At 36.1% G+C, this 11,622-nt stretch overlaps 1 protein-coding gene across 2 annotated transcripts in view; it reads left to right on the forward strand.

Annotated features, from left to right (window-relative positions):
* The first annotated feature begins 3,949 nt into the window (after positions 1-3,949).
* Positions 3,950-11,622, forward strand: part of LOC107704953 (four and a half LIM domains protein 3-like) — a 39,553-nt gene continuing 31,880 nt past the window's right edge. Inside the window, exons 1-2 of one of the 2 annotated variants that reach the window (XM_016508032.1) lie at positions 3,950-4,210; positions 5,510-5,569. The gene's annotated coding sequence lies outside the window, so the exon portion shown is untranslated. The remainder of the gene's footprint in view (positions 4,211-5,509; positions 5,570-11,622) is intronic. The other variant, XM_016508034.1, reaches the window with a different exon arrangement.

Genomic DNA, 11,622 nt, shown 5'->3' on the forward strand with positions numbered 1-11,622 from the left:
CGAAGATTTTATCTTTCCATCCTGATCAAACGTATTATTAGTATTATAACTATTTAGACATTTCTTTAAAAAAAAACAACAACTATGAAATAAAAATTTATAGAATACATAGAATATGAACAATATATAAAAGATAAAGTAATAAATAGCCTACAAATGTTCATAAATTGTATATTTTGCTTACTAAATGTATAATTCTACAGTAGCCTATACCTCAGTATTATTTAACCGTGTAAAAGCGGCGCCTGAACAAAAACATATTTACGTGTGTCTTAATTTTAAAAGTAGTGTAAAACAAAATGTTGAAGAAGTGTCGACAGCAGATGGCAGTGTCCTCCACTGCAATCACGCATTCATAAACTCTCTTATCCTACCTTTAAAATTTGAAAGTTCCATTCTGTCAAAATTGTTTTTGACTCCAGTAAATGTTATGTTTTCAAATCCAATCATTCACTCTTGTTTCAAAAACGGCACTCTCTGAAAGTCACAAAGCTCCAGTAACAAGCGGTATCCTTGACACTGAGCGTACACCACAACATTAGCTTTATATGGCCATCTAATCAGTGATATCCATCACAGGAGTTGTCTACTGTTTTGTATGAGGAAGATAGCCAGGCTCACGACAGGGAAGAACTCAATAACAAACCTTGGGTGCTGAGACACTTAGTTTATATATCCTGGCCAGTGTGTTGACACTTTAAATAACTTTGGTCATGATAATGACAACCTCTATCTGCCAAAGAGATTGGTTAACACTAACAAATAATACTTGGTGTTTCTCAAGCAGGGTCTTTAAAGGGTGTCCTACTCCATTCCAGACACCTAATTTGTATCTTAACCAGAAGGATAGCTTTCAGCCATTAGAATGACAAATGTCAGAGCTAAAGTCTGATGACAACACCTGTGTGCCTCTTATAGCTCTGAAGGTCCAGTTTATCCATTAGTTGGCTCGTCTTCTGAGAATGAAAGAGGGGCAGAAATGGCCATTTGGTGTGTCAAAACATGCAGGGCATGGGACATAAGCAAGGGCAGATTTGAAATAACAACCAGCTTTTCCTCTGGCAAAAAAAAAAAAAAAAAAAACACTGTGCTTTACTCAGAAATACAGAACATCATGTTCCAGTGCTGCGAGTCTTTTCCCACAGTTTTTTTTTTATATAACACACAAAGCACTGTACAGGTACAGAGGAACTAACAAAATTAAACACTCAAGTTTCAGTATGATGAACCTCAAATGGAATAAAAAGAAAGTATTTTCATTTGTAATTTAACTGAAGAAGAACAAACTAATTCTATGTATTTCCTCATATGACATGTTTATCATCTTTTTCCTGTTTAATGTTTGAAAAAAAATAAAAATTTCACAAAAGATTCACAAAACATGCAGATTCTTTACTGAGAAGGAAACCCTTTCATGGGGTCACTTTTTCCATATGATGTCATAGCCTTGATTGACCCAAGGTTTGTGGGCTTTCAACTTCTTTATGCTAGACATATAAAACCAAGTGACCCGATGGACTTTTGCTACAGAAAATAAACCACAGTAAAGCATGTAAAACAAAAACTTTTTTTAAAGCATTTCCCTGGCTGAATTTTAATCGGATTATATATGTTTCTCAACAAAAAAGATCTTTAGGGAACAAGTATTCAAACCTGTGTTTAAGAGAGGGCAGAATGTCAAATGGGCAAAAAAAGGGGTTATGTTTATGATAGCTTGGAGTTTCTGAAATGCCCTCGCTTGACAGATATATTATTGTTTGGTTTTTAATATAGGCCTTTTAAAATCACACAAATGACATAATGTTACTGGCCAGTAGCTGAGCTCAAGACCTTGAAATGCCTTTCTCAACCAATGTAGGGTTTCTATACACAGAGTGAGATTAATCCGAATCGAGAGGAGCACCCGTATGGATTACACTGTATCGTAGTTCATAAATCAGGTTTCATCTAATTTTTGAGTGGTCATATTCAAGTAATAGATGTAGTTTGCTTGATTCCATTCATACAAATTGTAAATGGTGGATAGTCTGGATTGTGGTAAATCTTATTCACGTTTTACTCCTGTGTCAGCGGGAAAGGTTTTTGAGGAGTATTTTTTAAATCAGAGGAAAGCATTTAATAGATTTAAAACTTATAATTTCAGGTTTTACCAAGGATGTTAACAACGCCATCTGAACCCTATCCTTCCAGGAAAAGGCCTCTCTTGATTGTTTGGTTCTCACTCTCAAAATTCGACCACAAAACCCTGTAAAGAGTGGATATGGTACAATTAACAGTCACCCCACTATTTACATTACCCAGTTTGTGCTGGCAGTACAAAATGTCAGTAAAAAAGGGTTTTAAGGTCCTAAAGACATTAGAAACATCTAAAGATATGACAGACAAGGACACAGTTGTCTGTTTTTTTTTTTCAGGGATAAGTGGAATGATTATCGTAAGCAGTGGAGGTATTTCACAGTTTACACTTGATTAAATTTGGTGTAATTTGATAAACCTTTCTTTTAAACTGTTAAAGAGTGGTAATAAAAGCCCAATGGCATTACAGTCATGACGCTGAGGATCAGACATGGTACATCATAACGTGTTAAAGAGAAAAACAAGAGGTGTTGTTCTTGCTAGGGGTGTAATTTAATGAATTTGAATTATGTATGAACTCGTTGGTAAGGTCATGCACGACCTGTTCTGAGACAATCATTGAATCCATTTATTGTTAGCAAATCATACAAGCAAGTAAACTCAAGATACAGTTAATAATTTAGTTTCAGTTATATCATCTCTAATGATATAGCTGCACACAAACGGCATCATTTCATTTACAACAATTGCTCATTGTTTTCTGCGGCTGCCTGAATTAGTACAAGGACAAAGTAACTCTCTTTAATCGTGTAAGAGGCTCTTTATATTGTATCTTTGTATCTTAAGTATTACATTACAAACATAACCACATAGCGAAAACTAATATCAATGCAACACTTACCTCTTTGTTATACAATAACACATGTAAGTGCCTGAAGTGTTTCTATAGAAAACTTTAGTGAATATCATGTAGCAATAATTTGTTCATCCATTACTGAGGAGTGAGACAAAACGGTTTTAAATCACGAATGACATAGTTTTTTTTCGCCATCATTTCCACCACACTGTCATTTACATCCCATCTCTTTTACTCACAACGAATTTTAATATTAAACACATTAATGTGTTAAATAGCATTCTGCTAACTAGCAGTATTTGAAATATTTTGGAATAAAAGGTCATTTTTTTGCTGCAAGTATTAAATATTAAATCATATTTTAAACCTTTTTCACATTCTTTTATATTTGCACGTTCATCACATCATACCATAGCACCTTATTGGAATTTTGAAAAAGGTTTTCTTATTAAAAAAAAAAAATCTATTCATAAAAGTCATTTGAAAAGTAGCAAAAAATAATGACATATTCAAGACAATTAAAAACTTTCCATTGATAAAAGTTTCCAAAACAACAAATTTGACCATATACTTAAAAACTAAATAAAATAAAATAAAATAAACCCCTGTGAATACAAAAACCTCCCAGAATCTCATAAGGAAGCTACAGGACATGTGCTCCACTGAACGAGACATTTCCACCTTTAGAGAGAGAGAGAGAGAAAACACATACTTTCTCTATTCTAATGGTTAGACTGGTTTAGATTAAAATAATAATAATTAAATAATTAAATAATTTCAGCTCTGTTGAATTAACCGAGTCTAAAATATGCTCCATCCCCCCATGAGCAGTGCGGTTACGGAGTGGAAAAAAAGTTGTTCATTGTCATGACGAATATTTCTCCTCAGATGTGGGTGTCAAGTAACAGGTATGTATTGTGCTACTTTCATTTACTACAGACAGACATCTCTTGCGCTCTAAGCTACCTGCAAACGGCAAGTCAGACAAATAACAATGCAAACTGTCTCAATTTAAAGATCATTCGTTGAAACTTCCTTCAGAAAACAAGGAAGACCGTTCATTCATTGGGGCGGGAGCTTGTGTGACTCACTCAACTTCCTCTATAGTAACGCATGGAAGAGTTAAGCGCTAGCATTCTCTCATTCGGTACTTTGAGAGAGAGCTGAACACTTCTGCACACCCCTGAGGAGCAACAGGACTACAGAGCTATTAAACAGGCCAGCTAAACTGACCCCAGCACACTCGACACGGACAGAGACTGAAAGAGTTTTGACCGGGTAAGCGCTTAACTTCTTCCCCCCCCCCGTCATTTCAATTTAAACTCACATGACAGAGCTAATGATTTTCAAACATTTTTCATTCGTAACCAGAGAGTAAAAATCGATGACTTGTTCGCCTGTGAACGTTTTAATTCATCCAGGTTATGGTAGCACGTCTTGTAGAAGTATTAGAAAGTTCACTGTTTTACTTTTGTAGCCTACTTGTAACATCATATTTTTGACCAACTCTTAACACTTACATAGCTTCCATGGATAAGTTTAAAAAAAGTGAAAAATAATAAAGCAAAAATATATACATGTTTTTAACTACAATATTTAAAATTATCAATTGAATTTTAGGTGCATGGAAGAAAATCCTAGCATCACCTGTTAAAAGTTTTCTCATTTTGGACTTCAGTGTAAAATATAATTAATTCTAGGCCATTCATTCCTAAGTGAGAAAAAGACTAATTTATTATCATCATCTTCAACTCTCCCTCAAGTCAGAGTTTCATGACATGGGGAACTTTTTGTACTTCACACACTTGCAATTCTCAGAGGAATCTGACACACGTGTCACGACATGACAGTTATTTGTGTAAGTTTTCTGACAGTCAGACCTTCAAGTCTTCATTGGCATTAAATGCACACATGCAGATAACCATTAGAAAAACAGAACGAAGGCATACATGCCGTGGGGGTCTGACATATTCCTGAGTTTAGTCAAAGCTGATCCAGGTCGGAACTTGATTGCTCATCTTTGAACACACCTCATCCCAGAACATGTTGCATTCCAAGGCGTAGTGAATACTTTGAGTAACTCCTCGTAAGGTTCCCGTTGCAAATTACTTCAGACAGCACATTTTTACTGCACTGTTCACTGAGGTAATAATATAGAAGCCCATTGCGAGTGATAATACTTATGGTTTTCATTTTTTATTGATTTATTTCATAATATGTGGTGTGTGTTTATAGAAAGTAACCTTAAGTTACTTAACATAAAACAGGAAATGGGTTACGCATATCAGTGAGTGATGTGATTCATAAAGACACACCTTGAGTGATTGGAAACAGGTGAGTGGAAATAGTTTATCTATCAATGGGTGGGTCCTCTTGATATATCTGATCTGCTGATGATGACTAAACTCCTTAGACTCCTTAGGCAGAGATTTGTCATTTAAGCAATACTTTCTGTCTTAGGAAAGTCTTGACAAGACAGACAACAGGGCAAAAACTGCAGCGAGTAGTTCAGAAATGTTGACAGGAAGAACAGAACTGCGTCCTCTACTCATTTCCTCTTTTTTTTCTATTTTCAAGCCCGGCTGCTGAGACTGGCCTCTGTTCTCTGGCATCCTGTAGACATCGCATAGGCAGCCGGTCAGTTGTCTCCTATTCAGTGACTCATTGAGTTTTTAACCCTTAAAGTGAGTTGTGCTGTGCGTTTTAAGTGTAGTATGGCATGTGCTGGCATGCATATGTTTGTGTGTGCGTGAGAAAAAAGCAGAGAGATCTTTGAGGTGCATCACTGTGTCTTTTGGTGCATTAAGAAGCCTTTGAAAGTGCTTACCTCAGAGCCAGATTCCCATGCTGTCTGCCGCCAGCCCTCTGCCATTCCATTCCCATTCATTATTCCAAGAGGGTGAGTTCAGAGGTGCTTGTGAGAATCAAAATCATCCCTTTGAAACTTAAGTTCTATGCCTCTCATATACATGCCACAAACTTTATGAGGCCTTAGTGTGTCTCACAGTATCACTGATTTAACTGTCTGCTCCATAGCAACTGATTGCCACATGCAATATGAAGCTCAATATTTATCCAAACACGTGCTTACATGCCAGGTCCTTTATACTCTAATTATAATTACAAAATTATAATTACAAAATAAATAAAATTGAACATGCTACTGTACTGTGATTCATTATATATTGTATTTATTACAATATACTAGCTTCTAAGCTTTAAAAGTGTTCAGTGCTTTATCTGCCACAACAAAGTGTCTTTATTTGGGGGCTTTTCTCAGCAAATATTGATATATGCAATTAATTCATTCAATTTAATGCATTTTATGCAATTAATTCAATTGATTTAATATTATTATAATCATTATAATATTATTATTTTTCAAATAAATTATTACTTTATTTAGCAAGAATGCATAAATTGATCAAAGGATTTAGCCCAAAATTTCAGCTGGACAAAAATACATTTTAAAAGAATTAATATTTAAAACGGTTCAAATCAATGTAGGCTTGTGAGAATTTCTTTAAAAATAAAAAAATCTTACATATATCATTTACATATTTTAACAATTATTTTTAATTTAAATGACCAGCCATACAATTGAAAAAGATATAGAAAGTTTTTTTTATTCCAACTTTCCCATCTCCACCATATTCTATACATTTCATAAAAAGTGCTTCATCAAAAGTGGCTTGTGAATAACTCATCATATTGTCCGTCAAAGAAATCCAAGTTCGTAAATTGGGCCGTATTTCATTTTGTACTAACCACAACAGGGCTTCCTCTTATAAGGACCATGGTTTCTGAAGTGTCAACAAGTGCTGTGCCAACAAAATTTGGTTTGTTATTTTTATAAAGAGTCTTCTTGTGGTTAAAAATCCATGCACTCTTTGGTAGTCTGTAAGGTCCATAAAATCCGGGGGAAAAAAGTCCATAAAGTGTGATGTTGTCATCTTCGGAGTACATTTTTTTTGGTGTCTGGAATATTCAGACCCATCAGAAACTGAAGGAGGTTGAAAATGCATTGTTTTTTCCCTGTTGGGTCAGGGCGATGTGACTGCAGTGTGATCATGGCCACATTCTTTGGAAGCACTGTGTTTTGTTTTCGGAAAGCTTTATCTTAACAGCAGAGACTGTTGTTCATCAGTGATGGGACAGAGAGCAATGCATTTTATGACAAGTTTCCCATAAAGTGAGCTCTGTTGAAAACCGCAGTTATATTTTATGCAAAAAAATGGCATATTGTTCTCACTATACATACTATATACAGCAGCATTAGAAAGAGTAGTGTAGTATTCTATTCAAAAACTGCCACTTGTTTGGTCACAACATACATTGAAAGTAGTTGTCCATTCACAAGTCACAGCACAACACACAGAAAGAGCGTACATGTGTGCCCAAGCCATATACATTTATCAGACCGTCCATATGCAAATCAATTGGACTGAACATCTGTCCATCAATAAAGCAGCTCTGTAGTCAAATGTGTAAGATAACGCCAAGCCAGAGACAATAAACCCTTTCATTCATCTCTAAAAAGAGTGCCAGATGAAGCAATGTGAATTCAGATGTCTTGAATTGAATAACACATACCAGTACACTGTGTTTACTGTCTTCTTTACATCATCATGAGTTATTGTGTCAATTCTGGGACCGTCCCATACACAAGCTCACTGTGCGAAAATCTCAGGATTCAGACTTTTTGTGTTCTACTGCCACATTTCTTTTAAAATTGCTCATGGGGACATATAACTAACTGGTTGTTTGGAGGGTTAACTTTGAATTAAGGGAAGTTACTGGGAGTTTCCTGCGGGGGACTCCAGGTGCATCTGTGATCCAGTGAGATGGTGGCTTCCTCCCAGACCGAGAAGAAAGAATGGATGAAATCAGATCCTCGCAGCCTGGGCCCCAAGAGACGCAACCCTTTGCTCGTTGTGCTATCTGCTCACTTGTACTGTTTGTTTACCTTTCCCCTCTCTTCCTCTCGCAGTCCTTATTGTCCTTCATGGACGGTTAGTGCCTTGCTCTGAGCCACTTGTTGTTAAACTTCTTTGTCTGTCTTTCTTCCGGTCACTTCTCTACAACACTTATTGTTTGCTCCGATATGCTGCTCTGTGTCACCGTGACCAATGGGTCAAGATTCAGCCGGTTAAACCCCTTCTGGTAGACTATACTATCTGGCTTTAAAAAATTTATTTTTCCATTTTGTAAAAAAAAAAAAAAAAGTTTGAGCGAGAAACGTTAACAGAACCCATTCCGATAACGGTTCTCAGACTTAAATTATTCTGCTGATGTGAATGGAATATACGGTAGTATTAAAATACTGTGACAATGTTTCCTGCACTACTATTCAGTGTTGCATCAATACTGTTAATTAATTTATAGCGCAAAACTTACATAGCGCAATCAGTGTAGTCTGATTTCTGAACAAATGACTCCTATTACTCTTTGTTTTAATGAATCAAAACTAGGGATGCACCTATCGGTATCGGGCCCGATACTGGTCTCCTGTACTCGTACTCGTACTCGTTAATACTACTGTCCTCTCATTCTGCACCAGTACAAATACGTGTGTGTGCGTTGCGCGTTTTGCTTGCTTGAGTGCTTCTGCATTATATGAGTGGCTTTGGAATATAAATCGCAGCACGTTTCAGATGAAAAACATAGACAGTACAACGAATGTCGTCTGATTCCTAAACAAATGACTCTAATGAGACGCTTTGTTTTAGTGAATTAAAACCATAGACTGCAACTAATATAATTTGAATCCCAAACAAATGATGTATCAAATCAATAGAGAATCAAAATTATGGGCAACTAGTCTAGTCTGATTCTCGCATAAATTACTCTTATAAGACGCTTTGATTTAGTGAATCAAAACCTTACATGTGTAACAAGTGTAGTCCTATTTCCGGAGAAAAAAAAAACCCTCTTATGAGTGGGTTCTTTTAATAAAATTAAACAAATACAGTTTACTTACTGCATTTTGATGCTTAAGGCTTGGGAGACTTAAATCAGTAGTTTTGTCAGTAGTATTTTATAAAAATAAATGGTTACACTTTATTTCGATAGTCCACTTTAGACATTCTACTAACTATAAGTAACTTTGTAACTACATGTCAACTACATGTCAACTAATTCTCATTAATTTGCAACTACATGTCTACTAACTCTCAGAGTAGACTGTTAGGGTAGGTTTAGGGTTAGTAGAATAAGTTGACAAAGAAAGTGCTAGAAGATATTAAGCAGACAGTCTACTAATACTCTACTAACTGCTAGTTGACATGTAGTTGCAAAGTTACTTACTGAAACTAAAATTTTAAATAATTAGTTTTACATTTATTATGAACAATATCTCATCGTTTGAAAATTTAATTGCATTTGTTTTTCCCCAAATAGGCCTTTGTCAAATATGCTAAATAAATCATTAATGGAACCAGACTGGGAATCATTAAAGTCCTTGCAATTCCCATTATAAACAGGCATTCAATACTTGCTGAATCAGACCTTACAAGTGTGATTAGCAATGCCAAATGGCATGTGTCTGTATGCATGAGTTGCATCAGTAAACATCTGTGGGTTACCCGGATTAAGCAATTGCCATTTTTCTAATGGTCAATGCTTATTATGTCTGTCATACCAGCTGTATCAAAAACAACAGATGTTACTGTGCAGTCTATCCATCCACACTCTTTTGTCACCCAGCCACAGTCCCTGATTCACCTTTGACGCACCTCATCTCTATACAGATCCAGGAATCCGGTCACCCTAGAGGTGCGGGCTGTAATAGACACCGTAAGCAGTCCGGTCACAGGGTTGGTTTCTTTCACTCCTCGTCTCGCACACATATCACCAACTCCCAAGAGGAAAATTTCCCAAGTCTGTCAGAGAGATGCATTCAACCTGACAATGAATACCCACATTGGAACGTAAACACTGGTCCGTACTTGTAACAGTCAAATAAAACGTGTCTGGTTGGCATTCTCAATTTAAGCTATGACTCTCAAACATACTGTAAGCAGAACCTGATTTTACCAAGTGCGACATGTTCCTGGATCAACATCTTTGTTGACCCTGGAACAACATTGTGATTAACCAATCAGATTTGAAGAACCATTTTATTGTTTTTATGAAGTTTAGGCTTACAATCAGTGTTTGGTGCTTGTACTTCAGTGTCATTCATCCATCATTTCCTCTGATTTTAGGGATTACTCATGGTTAAGGTTAGGTTTAGGTGTAGGGATATGGTCAAGACTACATTTTTGGATTACAATGTTGTTCCAGGGTCAACAAGATATGTTGACCTAGGAACACACCTAACTCAGCAAAATCAGGACGTGCCTTACTGTAACATGCTATCAGAATCAGAGTGAAATATGTGTATAGCAGCAGGGAGTTTCATGTAAAATCTGGATCCAGTGCAAATAAAATCTGTAGTTTAGGAATGTTGGAAAACCAAAGCCGTGATGCACAGCTGTAGAAATCACAATGCATTATCAAATTGTTTATATATATATATATATATATCATTATTTTAATTATTATAAAACAAAGTAATCAATACTGTAATTTTATAAAATGCATCAAAAAGAGAAAAATAAATAAACATGAGGTATCTTTAAAAAAAAAAAATCTAGATTTTGATATATTGCCAATGCAACATAGTAATGAAAGAGCATATCTTGCCTGAGCATTAACAGCACATTATAAATAGTGAATAGGGATGCAGGTTGATACAAACTGCTCTGTTCATCTTCATGGCTGGGAGTTTTTCTCCATCTGACGGTGACTCACCACATGCTGGAAACTTATGGTTCAAACATCTGTCCTGCAGACTGATTGTGTTGACTTGATTTATTCTTGCTGATAAATCAAACTCTTTTTAATGTTCCGTCTGTTGTGCCACCCTCTCCGTCTTGATGGAATTAGTCAGTTCTTTGCACTCCGCACAAAGAACCTTTATCAGTGACATCAGTTTTAAGTATTTAAAAACATTCAGAGGTCACAAAGCGAACTGCAGTAAGAAAACGAGTGTACTGAAAAAACTTGGAATGGGATTTACTATTTTTACTCAGAAATGTAGAATTGTGAAATTTCACAAAGGATTACAAAGAAACACTGAATTGAAAATGACATTTTGAAGTAGACAGACTAAAATTTACAGTGTAACAAGCACTTTACATTAAACAGATGCAGCACTTAAATTTTACTTAAATGATGCGGTTTCAATTTTTCCTTTCTCTTTGGAGTGTTACAAGCTCTTGGTGCATAAAGAAGATCTGTAAAGTTGCAAAGACTAAAGTCTCAAATCCAAAGAGATATTCTTTATAAAAGTTAAGACTTGTCCACGCCCTCCTAAAACGCCTCGTTTAAACACGCCCCCACATGTCTACGTCACTGTGTGGGAAGATTTGCATAACGCCGCCCAAATGTTCACGCAAAGAAAGGAGGCGTAACTTTATTCTTGCTGTAGAATTGTTGCCGCCGCCGCCATGTTGTGGAGATGCTGTATGATTCGTTGTGAAAGCGAAACTAACAAATGCAGACATGGTTTTATGTTTATGCGGCGCAATATGCAACGGAAAGCGTAAAAACACAGTATAAGTCATTACAATTAGTAATTATGTCCCCACTGGATGCAACAAATGCCTCGTTTGTAATGGGTTTTATTGGTTTTGTCTCGTCGCGCA

Source organism: Sinocyclocheilus anshuiensis, unplaced genomic scaffold (assembly GCF_001515605.1).
Source record: "Sinocyclocheilus anshuiensis isolate Anshui unplaced genomic scaffold, SAMN03320099.WGS_v1.1 scaffold702, whole genome shotgun sequence".
Classification (NCBI taxonomy): Eukaryota; Metazoa; Chordata; class Actinopteri; order Cypriniformes; family Cyprinidae; genus Sinocyclocheilus; species Sinocyclocheilus anshuiensis.